Below are 12,598 nucleotides of genomic sequence, written 5' to 3'. Positions count from 1 at the left end.
TACAGACTGGGAACATTTGTTATCTCAGATTTTGTGGGGCGGGAACCTGGGAGTGGCTCAGCTGGACAGTTCTGGCTCAAGGTCTATCATGAAGCTGCAGTCAAGGGGTCAAGTGAGGCTACCAGCATCTCTGGGCTCGACCGTAGGAGGATCTGCTCCCTAGCTCACTCCTGTGGCTTTGGCTGGCCTTAAAGACCTGCTTCCAAACTCACGCATGTGGGTCCCTATGCAAGGTTCCTTATAGTATGGCAGCTGGCTTTCCCCAGAGTGAATAATACAAAAGAAATTTCTCCAAGATGGAAACCACAATCTTTACATAACCTCACTTCAGAAGGAACATCCCATCACTACTGCCATATTCTGTCGATTAGAAGGGAGTCAATTCCAGGCCATGCTCAAGAGCAAGGGATTCCCTAAGGACATGAATACGTGAAGTCAGGGATCATCGGGGGTCCCCTTAGAACATGCCTAAGGATCTTTTAGACCAGGGGTGCCCAAATTTTCACTACCAACAAACATCCCATAAGAGTTTTTGTTTTGAATTTTTCTTCCTGGTAGGTTTTATTTACGAAGCAATGAATTATTTTCTTACCTTTATTCATAAAAACTATAATATAGAGTAATGAGCAATAGCTATCTACAATATTTAAACTTAATGAAGTTATATAATTAATTAGATGGCTGATGCTCCAATTTACTCATAGGGCCTCATCTAATATAAAATTGACATTTTGTTTAGACTTTTTGAAATACTGAATATAGTCCCCAGTTTCTCATTATTTCCTTTGTGAATTCTCAGAGGATCAGATAATACACATTAAGTACAACTGATCTAGTCAAAGCCCATTATTTCATAGATTAGGAAACTGGGTCCAAGAAAGGCAAGTGTTGGAACTGAAATTAGTCTCCATCTCCTGGCCCTGTGTCCGCTACAGCACATGCCATTCTTGGTTTCATCCTTTGCCCCCAAAGACGAGCAAAGAGCCCTTAATAGATCACAATGATGATTATAATAATGGCATTAAAATGTATGTAGTAATCATTTCACAATACATGTAAGTTACATCATTATGCTCTGCACCTTAACTTGTATAGTACAGTATATCAAATTTATCTCAATAAAGCTGAGATTTATATAACAAAGCTAATGTTACTCAGCATTCTCATCTTAAAAAGATTGACTTATTTTAGCCAAGCCAACCACAGTTAATGAAGCATTCCATTGCATTTGATACAGATCAAATCTTGCTTTCAGAATTTTTGTTATTCTAATTGGTAAAAAAAAACTTATGGTGTTTAAGGATAGTGCTAAATTATTTACTTATCAAATGGAAAATAAGTTGAAGGCATGACCGTAAGTCTGTGAATTGGCCATAGTTCCAACAGGGGTGATAATTATTAACTATGGATGAGAATGGCCTAATCAGCTCATCTAGTTGAAGGCTCATTAGCCCCACTCACCAACCCTAGGACAGTGAGGAGGTTTCAATGCTGACAGGTTTTCCATGACCTGCTCTTGGTGTTAAGTAATGGATCATTATGGCTCAATGTGGAATGGTATGAACACCATCAGGATATTACAAAATGGTACAAGTTACAGTGTTAATGAGTCTTACCGCCTCATCTCCCAAAGTAAAATAGGACAAAGAAACTAAACTTTGCTTTGTAGTGTTTACCCAGCAGAGCTCTTTGAAATACAGCAAATATGATGTTATAGAGGGTTCTTAAGAGTTATACACACATCCTATTCTTACATTTATAAAAGGTTGTAAAAACTAGAACATAAAAAATTTATCTTTCTTTAGTCTGAAAGAATAAGACTTGATAGAAACAGTCACTAATGCTTGCAATGGTAGGAGTGTGTGTGTGTGTGTGTGTGTGTGTGTGTGTGTTAAGCCTGCTATTAATGAACAGATTCTAAGCAGTGTCTCAACTGGGATAACATGTTCCACTAGCACATTATTAACAGGAACTCAAAAAATGTTAACCCTCCTCTGCTCAACACTAATGAGATTCAGGTGAGATCATAGATATTCATATCCCATGATCTCTGCAAGGAATCACCTCAATAAGATCAGAAAAGAAAAAAAATGACCAGGGAAAAAGCAAAGATGAAATATATTAGGAAAACGCAAGAAGAGTAATGAGACATTGGTAGATATTTGTTCTCTGTTTTTGCAAAAGTCTAAAAAGCTAAATCTAGCTGGCATTGCCTAAAAGGTGAACCACCATTTGGGGAAAGCCAATCTGAATATATGGACTTAATGACTAGCTTACATCTAGCACCTGTGTAATGTCAGCCAAATCACTTCACTTCACTAGATTCCTATTTCTTTATAAGTTGACACGATATCCGTGATTTTCAAACTGCTCTGTGGAAGCCTGGGAGTTTTTTAGAGACAGTTTTGGGAGTTAGTTCAGTGGAGAGAAGTGATGATGTTGAGAAGAAGCCCCCACCACCCTCACCCTCACTAGAAGGAGCTCCAATTTTGCCTTCTTGTGCATTAGGATTTTGAATATAATATTTGGTGTCAAGAGCATTTTGAAACCACTGGCCTAGCAAAAGTTAAAAAATCCAGCATGGCGTTGTGTATCTGAGTTGGTAAAGATCCATCGTAGAGCTATGATAAAAAATCTAGACAATCTTGAAAAGTCGGTGTCAGGACCTTCCTCTACCTATGTATACAGGGGTTGGGGACATCTTGCTAAGCTCCAGCTGGAACTCAGGCACTTTAGTGATCAGACAAGCAGGGGAGGCCACTCTCTAGGATGCAAGGGATGGAGGCCTCTCTGGGGAGGTTAGCTTTTTGTTTTACACATTTTTAATTTTATAATAATGCATAAATTCTTGTAAAAGAGTCAAATAATAGAGAAATATAGAGACTAAGTGTAAAATTTTCTCTTTATCTGCCCACCCCATAATATCACATTTCTCACCATAGGTAACCACTGTTTTTGTTTGGTCTGTGCTCTCACAGACCCTTTTCCTATGCTTATGTACATATTTTATACATGTGTATGTACATCTATCATTTTTTAAAGAAAATTAAATGTTTTTTATTGTTGTAAAATTTCCTCTATTTATCAATGTGTCTGGGAAATTTTCTGTATCAGTACACATTTATCTGTCCTTTCTAAAATGATTTCTTTGTATTTCATAATATAGATATGTCATATTCATTTGATAACTCCCAAATTTGGGACTGTAAAGTTATTTACAGCTTTTTATTAATAAAAACAATCAACATCATCACACACATTATGCACAAATATGGGTTTTTCTGTAGGTAGATTGCTAGAAGTGAAATTGCTATGTTAAGAAGTATGAATTTTTTTTGGCTGGATCCATTACACAAACACCAACAGTGTGTTTCTCTATATACTTGCCAACAGTGAGTATTAAATTAATTCTCTTAATTTTTACCAGAGGAACAATAAAAATTTTGATACAGTAATAGGTATTTCTCTGGTGACGAAGGAGATGGGTCATCCTTTCGTTTATTGTTGCCCATTTATGTCCGTATGAGTTGAAGGAAGTCTGAGACTGGATTTTAGTCCTAGGTTTGTAACTGGCCTGCAGATTTTGACTAATTTTATTCACTTTTCTGAACCTCAGTTTCTCAATCTAACAAATGGAAATAATAATCTCAGTCTATTTTACTCCACAAATCTATTGTAAATGTTCAGCAAATAATGAATACAAAAAAGCAAGTGGAAAACTCTAAAATGATAGACATATAAATGGGGTTTCTTTCAGTTTTTAAAAACATGTACAATATTACTGAATAACTGTATTCAGAGGGGTTTTCTAAACAAAAGAAGGCTGGTGCCTGCCAACTTCAGGGTCTTCTCAGACGAGCTGTGAGGAAAGTAGAAGGCAAAGTCACTTGTTCTGCTCTACCATTGCTCCCATTCCAAACTGTCCTGGGTGAACACAGGAGAAAGCTTGCTCCTTGTGGGATTTCTAATCTAAGGTTGTTATTGCAAGGAGTTGGGTGGGGTCGCACCCTCTCCCACATCTTCTCCAGTTCATCCATCAGCAATAACAATGCCATCTGGTTACCGGGAACCAGTGAGGCATAAAATGCCCAGAAAAGCAGCTGTCTTCCCCTTTACCTGGGTCACAATTACTAATTAAGTGACAAATTTGCCTTAAGCTATAAATTAAATTTTGTGCTGCTGAAACTTGTGCAGGTTTTACTCTTTACTAACTATACCTTTTGGTAACTACAACTCTTCCTTTAAGAGAAACTCACTCTCCACAAAACCAGGATTAAAATTCCCATCTGGCCATCTGCCTTTTAAAAAAAATGACGTATGCAGTAATTTGTATAAGCCTTTAAATGTCCTCTTACTAAATTGTCTGCTTCTTTTTTCCAGTGTGGTTTCTTAATATCACACATGGCAGAATTCTCGTTTCCAGTTTTTCTACTACCAATTCAAAATGCCTGTGTATCACACAAACCTGGGCGTGAGGGCAATGTGACTGAGTGATAGTCATGCTACCCTTCACAAACTTGGTAAAACTTTACAGAATTATAAATAGGCTATTTCATACTCTTGAAGTGTTGGCACTTCCTCTGTATAATCTATTGGGTAAACCAGGAATTGGAAAGTCTGAGTTGAATCCAACAATCAACAATTGCTTTTCAACAATCAACAATTCTACTGAAAGATCTACATACTTTTGATAACTAATATAAAAGAAGTACAATACATTCTTCAATTTTCAGCATAAATCAAATCCATCCCAAATGCTAATCTTCACATGTCGCAAATCCTTTTCCATACAGTCCCAGGTTCCAACTCTGGGTGTTCTCACTTCTTAACAAAAGGATTAATAGATTCATTAAAATAATATCCCCCCCAAGCTTAGAGGTTCCTCCTTCTTTGGGACCATTTCGAATGAACATCTAGCTTTGGGTACCCTAAATCAAAAGAATGCTCCCAAATCATGGTATCTTTCACAATTGAGGACCTGGTCTATTTGGTAATAGCACTTAATCTGGACCAGACTGTTCTATCTGCAGTGTGTCCCAAATGTCTAGAGTCACTAAGACTTTCCCTCCTAGTGCTTTGTTAGGTCATTATCAAATTCCTTCTCATTTTCTAAAAAAGAGCAGTGTCATGACCCTTTTAAACATACCACATCAATAGGCAATGTTACCAATTATATGCAACCATCATTTGTTGAGATTCTATTTTGATAATGGCCCTGTGCTAAGAATGTAAAAAGTGTAAATACGCCCTGGCTAGTGTAGCTCAGTGGATGGAGTGTGGGCTGCGAATCAAAGGGCCACCAGTTCGATTCCTGGTCAGGGCGCATGCCTGGGTTGCAGGCCAGGTCCCTCGTGGGGGATGCATGAGAGGCAACCACACATTGATGTTTCTCTCTCTCTTTCTCCCTCCCTTCCCCTATCTATAAAAGTAAATAAATAATATGTTTTTTTTAAAAGGTGTAAATACAAGTACTTATATTTAAGGATATAAATACAAAGTGGGGCAAAAGTAGCTTTACAGTTGTGAGTTCAAGAAACAGAGTTTATTCTTACATTATTATTTATTTATTATTGTATTATTTTCCATACAAACAATTGTAAATCTTCTTTTTCCCCCACTCTGAATATACATCCTCAAGAAGTTTTTCATCTAACAGGAGAGTTATCATGTATAAAATATAACTACAACACAAGACAAAAATATACACTTCCTTAAAATGGGAAACAACAATGTGTACAGAATAGAGAAAACCATCTGATAGTCTACTCGATCATGTGGAAACACTGCAGTTGTCCTACCTGTGAACACTAGTTAACAGAGATGCGTGGACACTCCATCTTTCTTCAAATCTCTTTGTTGCTGGTATGACTCATCCTCTAATTTCACCTCAATAATGTTGAGAGTGTGAAGTGTTTAATGCTGTTTTAGAGGAAATGTCAATAAGAAGATCCATTTTCAGCTAGAACTCCCAACAGGAAGCAAATCATTGAACCAAAAAGATTTGCAGTGTTCTGCAAACCTCAATATGCATATGAATCGCCTGTATAACTCGTTAAAATGCAGATTCTGATTCAGTAGCTCTTGGGTGGAGTCTGAGATTCTGCTTTTGTAACAAGTCCCCAAGTGATGTCAATGCACTTCAACCCATACTTTGAGTTAGGACGATTAGAACATTTCTCCCACAGCTGCTAAAGACATAAAAAGTTGTCAGAGTTCAACCTAAAGAGAGGGGGACGAATAAAGTGAATAGCCAACATTTTACAGAGCTTAATGGAGGGAAGCAAAGTCTTTTACACAAATCAGCAGAAAAGGAATCAGTACTTGAAAGCTGCATTTTGTGCAAGGATATAGGCAAATGTTTAGAGCAATCCTATCACCAGCAATAATGGGTATAAAGCAGAGTTGGCATCCCAGGCATCAACGGGAATATGGGACACCCAGAAGAGACTCTAAACTGTATTACAATTTCCCCACCACAAGTTACTAGTCTCACTCATTCCTCAGGGACCAAGAGCTAAAGTCTGAGATGAAAACACGTTCTGTGTCCTTCACACATAGACCGTACATAGGTGGAGCAAACTGTGTAGACTTCTTACTGAAGAGTGAAGATTAGTCCCACTCAACAAATCCTTCTGCTAGCTGCCTGAAGCACTGAACTAAAGAGCCTCCTCTATTAGAGAGAGAGGTATGAACTCAGTAAGCCCTATCTATGTTATTAAAAATAGTTATTTTGTGTAATAAAAATCAAGATCCAGGAGCCTGGATCATTTGACTTGATACACTTGAGTCTCCGCATAGGGCTAATACAGAAAAAAATCATTGAAACAAGATGTGTTTACAGTCAGTCTTTTGGTTCTATAGTACATGACACAGCAAAAGGATCTTGTGAGATTATTTCACTTGTAAGGAATAAGCCCCATGTCATGGGCCTTCAGGAGGATATTATAACCAAGTTCCAGAGTAGCATATTTTCTTAATGATAATAGACATTATTGCCAGCTGCTAACTCTGAGGAGAAGTCAAAGCCAGACAAAGCAGATTTCCTCTCCTTCTGAAGGGGGATTTTTACTATTATTCTTAGGGAAGAGGCTAAGTAATCTTCGGTGGAGTTCTGAACTTGTTACCCTACAGACTTAAAATTTCTTATACTACCCAAAGATCCTCAGAATATTTTACTTAAAAAAGGCATAGTTATATCAATCTCTAATTGCTTTATTTAAAACAACTACTTTAAAAGTTTGATTTAAATAGTTTCAATAAGAACTAGCCCATCATCAAATTCTGTTGAATCCTTCTGACCTCCCATTCACAATGTGCATTATGGTTTATTCTTTAATGTACATTAATTTGGTTCAAGCAGGATCCAGACTGCACATCTCAGCATTCTACTTGAATAAAGAAGAAAGAATTCAATTCCACTCTGTAGCAAATTCAGCCTTCCACAGGTCAGTTCTGCCAGTCAGTGATGGCTGCATTGCAAAACTGCTTTGCGAATATTTTGCTGGGTTTTGTTGCTAGGTGATGACCGGGAAAACTTTGCAATTCCTGCTGAGAGCTTTAAAAAAAATGTGCCTGTAACCAGCTTCATATTAAAGAGGAGGGAAGTAAAATAGGACAGACTGCACCTTAATTCCTCAAGGTTTACTCCCTGCCCTATCCTCCCCCTCAGCTGTTGTACAGAGATGTTGTGACAATTAAGAAATGTGTATACACAACATTGATAAAAAAAGAAAATAATATTCAATTTATCATCAATCAATCTAGAGTGGGGTTAATAAAATGGACCTTGTCAAATGTCTTTTGTATAATCTAAACTAGCACTTAAATAACTTAGGGGAGGGGGAGGGGACAGCAACCAAAGAGAGTGAATGAAAAAACACCAACTGATTCCCCCAATGGTCTTTTCTCTTCCACATGTTAGCAAAGACCCTTTGCTTAAGAAATTGGCCTGAAGCTAGAGTCAGCTTGTACCTGAGCTGTGTTTCAGAAACCCTGGGCCTGGACTCGACTTTCCAGCCAAGCAGCAGGGATTCCTGGGAAAGCCCAGAGGCCTGTCTGAGGCCTGGTCCTATGTCAGTGATTGATGAGGACAAGTGCGAGAGGTGACACACTGTGAAATCAGACTGAGGCACAAAGAGTTAATCCTTGGGCTTTTTCCAAATGGGGTCCTTTGATGGAGAAATAATATTTATTCGTTCCTTTAATTTTGCAGCTAAAAATGCACTATTGATAACTTATTCACTAGGCGAGATGCCAGCCTGCAACCTCCTAAAACTTTGGGAAATAAATACCACACTATTGGCAGTAATTACTTGTCCTTGTAGCATTATCATCATCAAATTATTTTAAACTGCTGATTTAACAACTATCATAACCAATAGAAAGAAGCAAGGAGTTGTTTCTGCATACAAATTTTTTTTCACAAATCTAAGGACCTACCTATAAATCACAGGAGAGAAGAAACCAAGAAATTGCAACTCTGCCACCTTGGCTTCTCTGTTCTAAGAAATGTGGCAACAGCTTGGTAGTAAGAGCTCCCTTCTCTCCTTCACTAACTCATTCACTTGCACTCACTCCCCACTGGGTCCTCCCCTGAGAGGATAGGAAAGGCCATGTGTGTCTTTGACTTGACGACGCAGGCGGGTTTCTTGTACTTTCGTACCCTCCATAGCAGATGCACAAACTTTAGCAGTGTCTTTTTAACACTTCATTAATTATTGAGCTCTGCCAAGAGTAATTATTGAGCTCTGCCAGGAGTCCTTTTCTCCCATATCAGTAAACAGTAATTTAGAGAAGGGGGGCTATAACCTTAGGGTGAGCAACGCTTTCCCCCCACAGCTGTGTGGTGAGCTCAACAATACTGTATACGCTTCAACAAATGAAGGGGGCCACAGCCCAGCCACAGCCCAGCCTCTGCCGCACACAGGAAATGTTAAGGCCAGGGAAGAGAAACCCAGCACACTCACCGTGAGACACAAAATTTGGAATATCTCATGTGATCACAGATCCAAGGTTTTCATTCTGATTTTGCACTCTTGCCTTAATCTAATAATAATGATGACAATGAAGATGATAATAATAATAATAAATGCAATAACAGCAAGGGGATTGACTTCCAGAATTTTCTCCATATGTTATAATACAAACATGATAACATTGATATAGTACTTTCTCCATTACTAAGCTTTATTTTCTTTTGCCATTATTCAGTAGGACTGTAATTCTCTCCTTTTCCTTCAATTAATTCAGGGACTCAACAAAATAGAAGTGTCTTTTTCCTATATTTTCAAAATCAAGTCAGGCACAGAAAAGGCTGATGGGAGCTAGTGTTCCGCTGGCTACTTGTGTCAAAGGTTTTGCCGCTTGCACTTCAGAACCGTGGAACCTCAGGGTCAGAAGCCAACTTAGTACAACACTCTTCCCATCCCATTTGATGTGTGGATTCCCTCCAGATAATTTACTGTTTTGGTAACTATTCAGACTTGGCTTCCATGGAGGAGAACTTACTTCTGTCACAATTCATTCTACTTTTAAGACACCAGCACCCGAGTGTTCCGTCTCCTATGTAGCAGAAATCTGACTACTTCTGGCCTCTGTTCATCCGTCCATCAGTTGGAGAGTCTGTGAGTATTTGAAGTCAACTAGGAAACCCTACATCAGCAGTTTTCAGGAGGTCTTCAGATGGTCCACAATTACACTGCTCTAAGACTTTTCTTCCCATGGTTAGATGTCTTCAGGTTCCTTTGACTAATTCCCATGAGGAACAACAAAGTCATCAAAGAGATCCACGCTGAGAAATCCAACAGTGAGTCTTCGGTTCTCATCTTACTTATATTGGTTACTCTGTCCTTGAAAGCCTTTATTTGCCTGACCCCGGCCACAGCCCTACTCGTCCTCCCCCATGTGGGCGGTCCTCCGTCTGCCCACGCAGCGCGGTGGCTTCCCGGAGTTCCTTCCAGAGCCTATGAAGTGAGCTCCCACCTCAGACTTTGGCACTCTCTTTTCCTCTGCATAGAATCTCCTGCTTCCATTTATGACCCCTTCCCTTACTTATCACAAGTCGCTGATCAAGAGACAGCTTTTCAGAGAGACTTCCCTGACAAACTTAACCTGAAATGAAATAGCCTTTACCCTATTCTCTGTCCTCTTACACTGCTTTGTTTTATTCCATCATGCATCCCTATCTTATATTATAATATATTTTTACCTGTTCATTTGTTTGTTTTTGCTTCTCCAATAAGAAGAACACAAGCTACCGGAGGGCTGTTTTTTATACAAATTGCCGTTTCCTCAGTGCCTAACACACAGTTGATGAGTAAAACAACTAAAAAAAACTGGTGCTGAGTCTTTTCACAAGTCTGGTTAAGTCTGCCTACGTCCCTTCAAATATGTTGCCCAGATATACTCGCAGGCTTCATAATAAAACAGAATAACCTATCTCTTGTTTAGACTCCCAGGTTTGTACGGATGTGGCACCCATTTTCATTCACTTTTAGGGCAGCTGCCAAGCCACATTGCCCTGTGCAGCTGGATCTTCAGAACCCAGCTCAGGGTCTCACAGGTACCTCCGTGAACTGTTCTCTGATTAAATTTGCTCCAGCCTATTTAAATTCTTTTGGACATCAATTCTGTTGTTTAGCACATTCCCACATCAATATCTCTTTCACATACATTTTCTATTCCTATTGATTCACTTTCTTGTTCTAATCATTGATTTAAAAATGGACTGTGAAGAGGAATTGACTGACCAAGGTTTGTATTTGGGCACTGCCACTTATGTGGTCAACCTTGGTCAAGCTAATTAAGTGCTCCAACTTTGTTTTCTCAGCTATAAAACGAAGAGAAGAATGCCTATCTGATACGGTTAGTGAGAGAATCAAATACAACTACAAAGTATTGAGCACAGTTCTTGGCACGTGCAAGCCAGCATCTTTCTAACACTGAGCACAATGCCTAGCACAAAGTAGACACTAAACAAAACTTTGTCAGTTACTGACTACCAGGACAAGGGCACAGCCTATGTGGTAGGAATCTAGAACGACATATCAAGGTTATAATGATCCAGTAATTATCCTTCTTTGGGATTCAATTATTCCTTGACCTCTCCTGGTAATGACATGCTTTTTGCCTTTCTTGATTTTGTTTAAAAAAAGTTCAAGAGACACAGTCAAATGCAATTCTAAAATATAGACGCACACGTTTAGTGTAATCTTTTGAGCTACCAAGCTAGTATCTCTGTCAAAAAAAAAAGTGAGCTTATTTGGCATGACTTATTGAACCCACTGTTTTCTTTTCTATATGTTCACAAATCATATTTTCATCTGAGTCTGATGCCTTGACTGTCAGTAAGTCATATATCCCTCTTCAAGAGCTTCTTTCATTCTCCACAGTTCCTTAAAGACTAAGCTCACCTGCAATTTTCCTCAGGTGAGGAAAATAGGGTTATTTATCCCAGGTTATTTACCCTGGGATAAATAACCCAAAACAGGAATCCAGTTCACATTCATTGGAACTAAGATGCTCTCTTACAAATTCCTCACATACATAAAGATTCAAGAGTAGCTAACCAACACTATTCCTGAATTTGATAGTGTATTCCTACCCATTTCCAAGAAAAGTATATATCTATACTGGCACTTCAAGAATACAAGTCAGAGAAGCAGAGTTTAGATAGTCTAAGCTTCTCTTTCTTCTTTCTGTAAAAAAAAATAGGAAGGCAAGACCTTCTTTCTGAGTAAATATTAAGGAGAATGTCTTGTTCCATTAACTGAGAACTAATGCTTAGTGTTAGGCTGCAATGTTGGACAACCTCCACCCAGAAGGCCAGGCAAGTTCTCATCAGCTTTGGGGATAAACCTTTGAGAGCCAGGTTTCCCAGGGTTGGTCACTTAGTTGGCATTCTTTAAACATTAGTTTTCATTACTAAGATTAGTCTCCACAAATTGTGTATTGCTGTCTTTGAATTCACATAACACTTTATACATACCTCATTTAGGAGCTTAGTCTGATAGTCTTTCTATATCGTGGGAGTCTCAACTATAGAGACTACAGTTTATTCATCTTCACTAAAAACTTAATCCATTAATTAGCAGTTACACAAAAGATAACTGATTTTATTCATATCTTTATTGTTTATAGTAACTAAATGCTTCTAAATTATTTAAGGTAGCTACTTTTCTCTTTAATTGCTTTAAACAGTTAGTCTTCATTTGCTTTGCAAATTCTCTCTTTATGTAGAATAAAAAATAAATATTATTTTAGGATTTTCTGAATTACAGTAACTGTTAGAGGTTAGTGGACTCCCCACTGGCTATAGTTCATGTATTTATTTGGCTTTTTAAATGTGTACTCATTCAGCTTCAGGGCTCATCACCAGAGAATACAAATTCTTCAGCACTTTGAAATTAATTAAATGAAGAAGGGGATAAAACATAGTCTTAATCACCACTTAGTTGCTTTATTATTATTAATGGATTTAAACTTTGACAGAAAATAGTATGAGTGCTTTATTGTACTTCTGTAGAGCAATTACAACCCAGTGTATCTCTTCCAGATACACTTGGAAGAGGTAACATACAGCTAAATGGTTTTCCTGTGA

Source organism: Sturnira hondurensis, unplaced genomic scaffold (assembly GCF_014824575.4).
Source record: "Sturnira hondurensis isolate 20B ecotype Veracruz unplaced genomic scaffold, ASM1482457v3 Scaffold0019216, whole genome shotgun sequence".
Taxonomy (NCBI): domain Eukaryota; kingdom Metazoa; phylum Chordata; class Mammalia; order Chiroptera; family Phyllostomidae; genus Sturnira; species Sturnira hondurensis.
Note: the sequence above shows the minus strand (reverse complement) of the source record.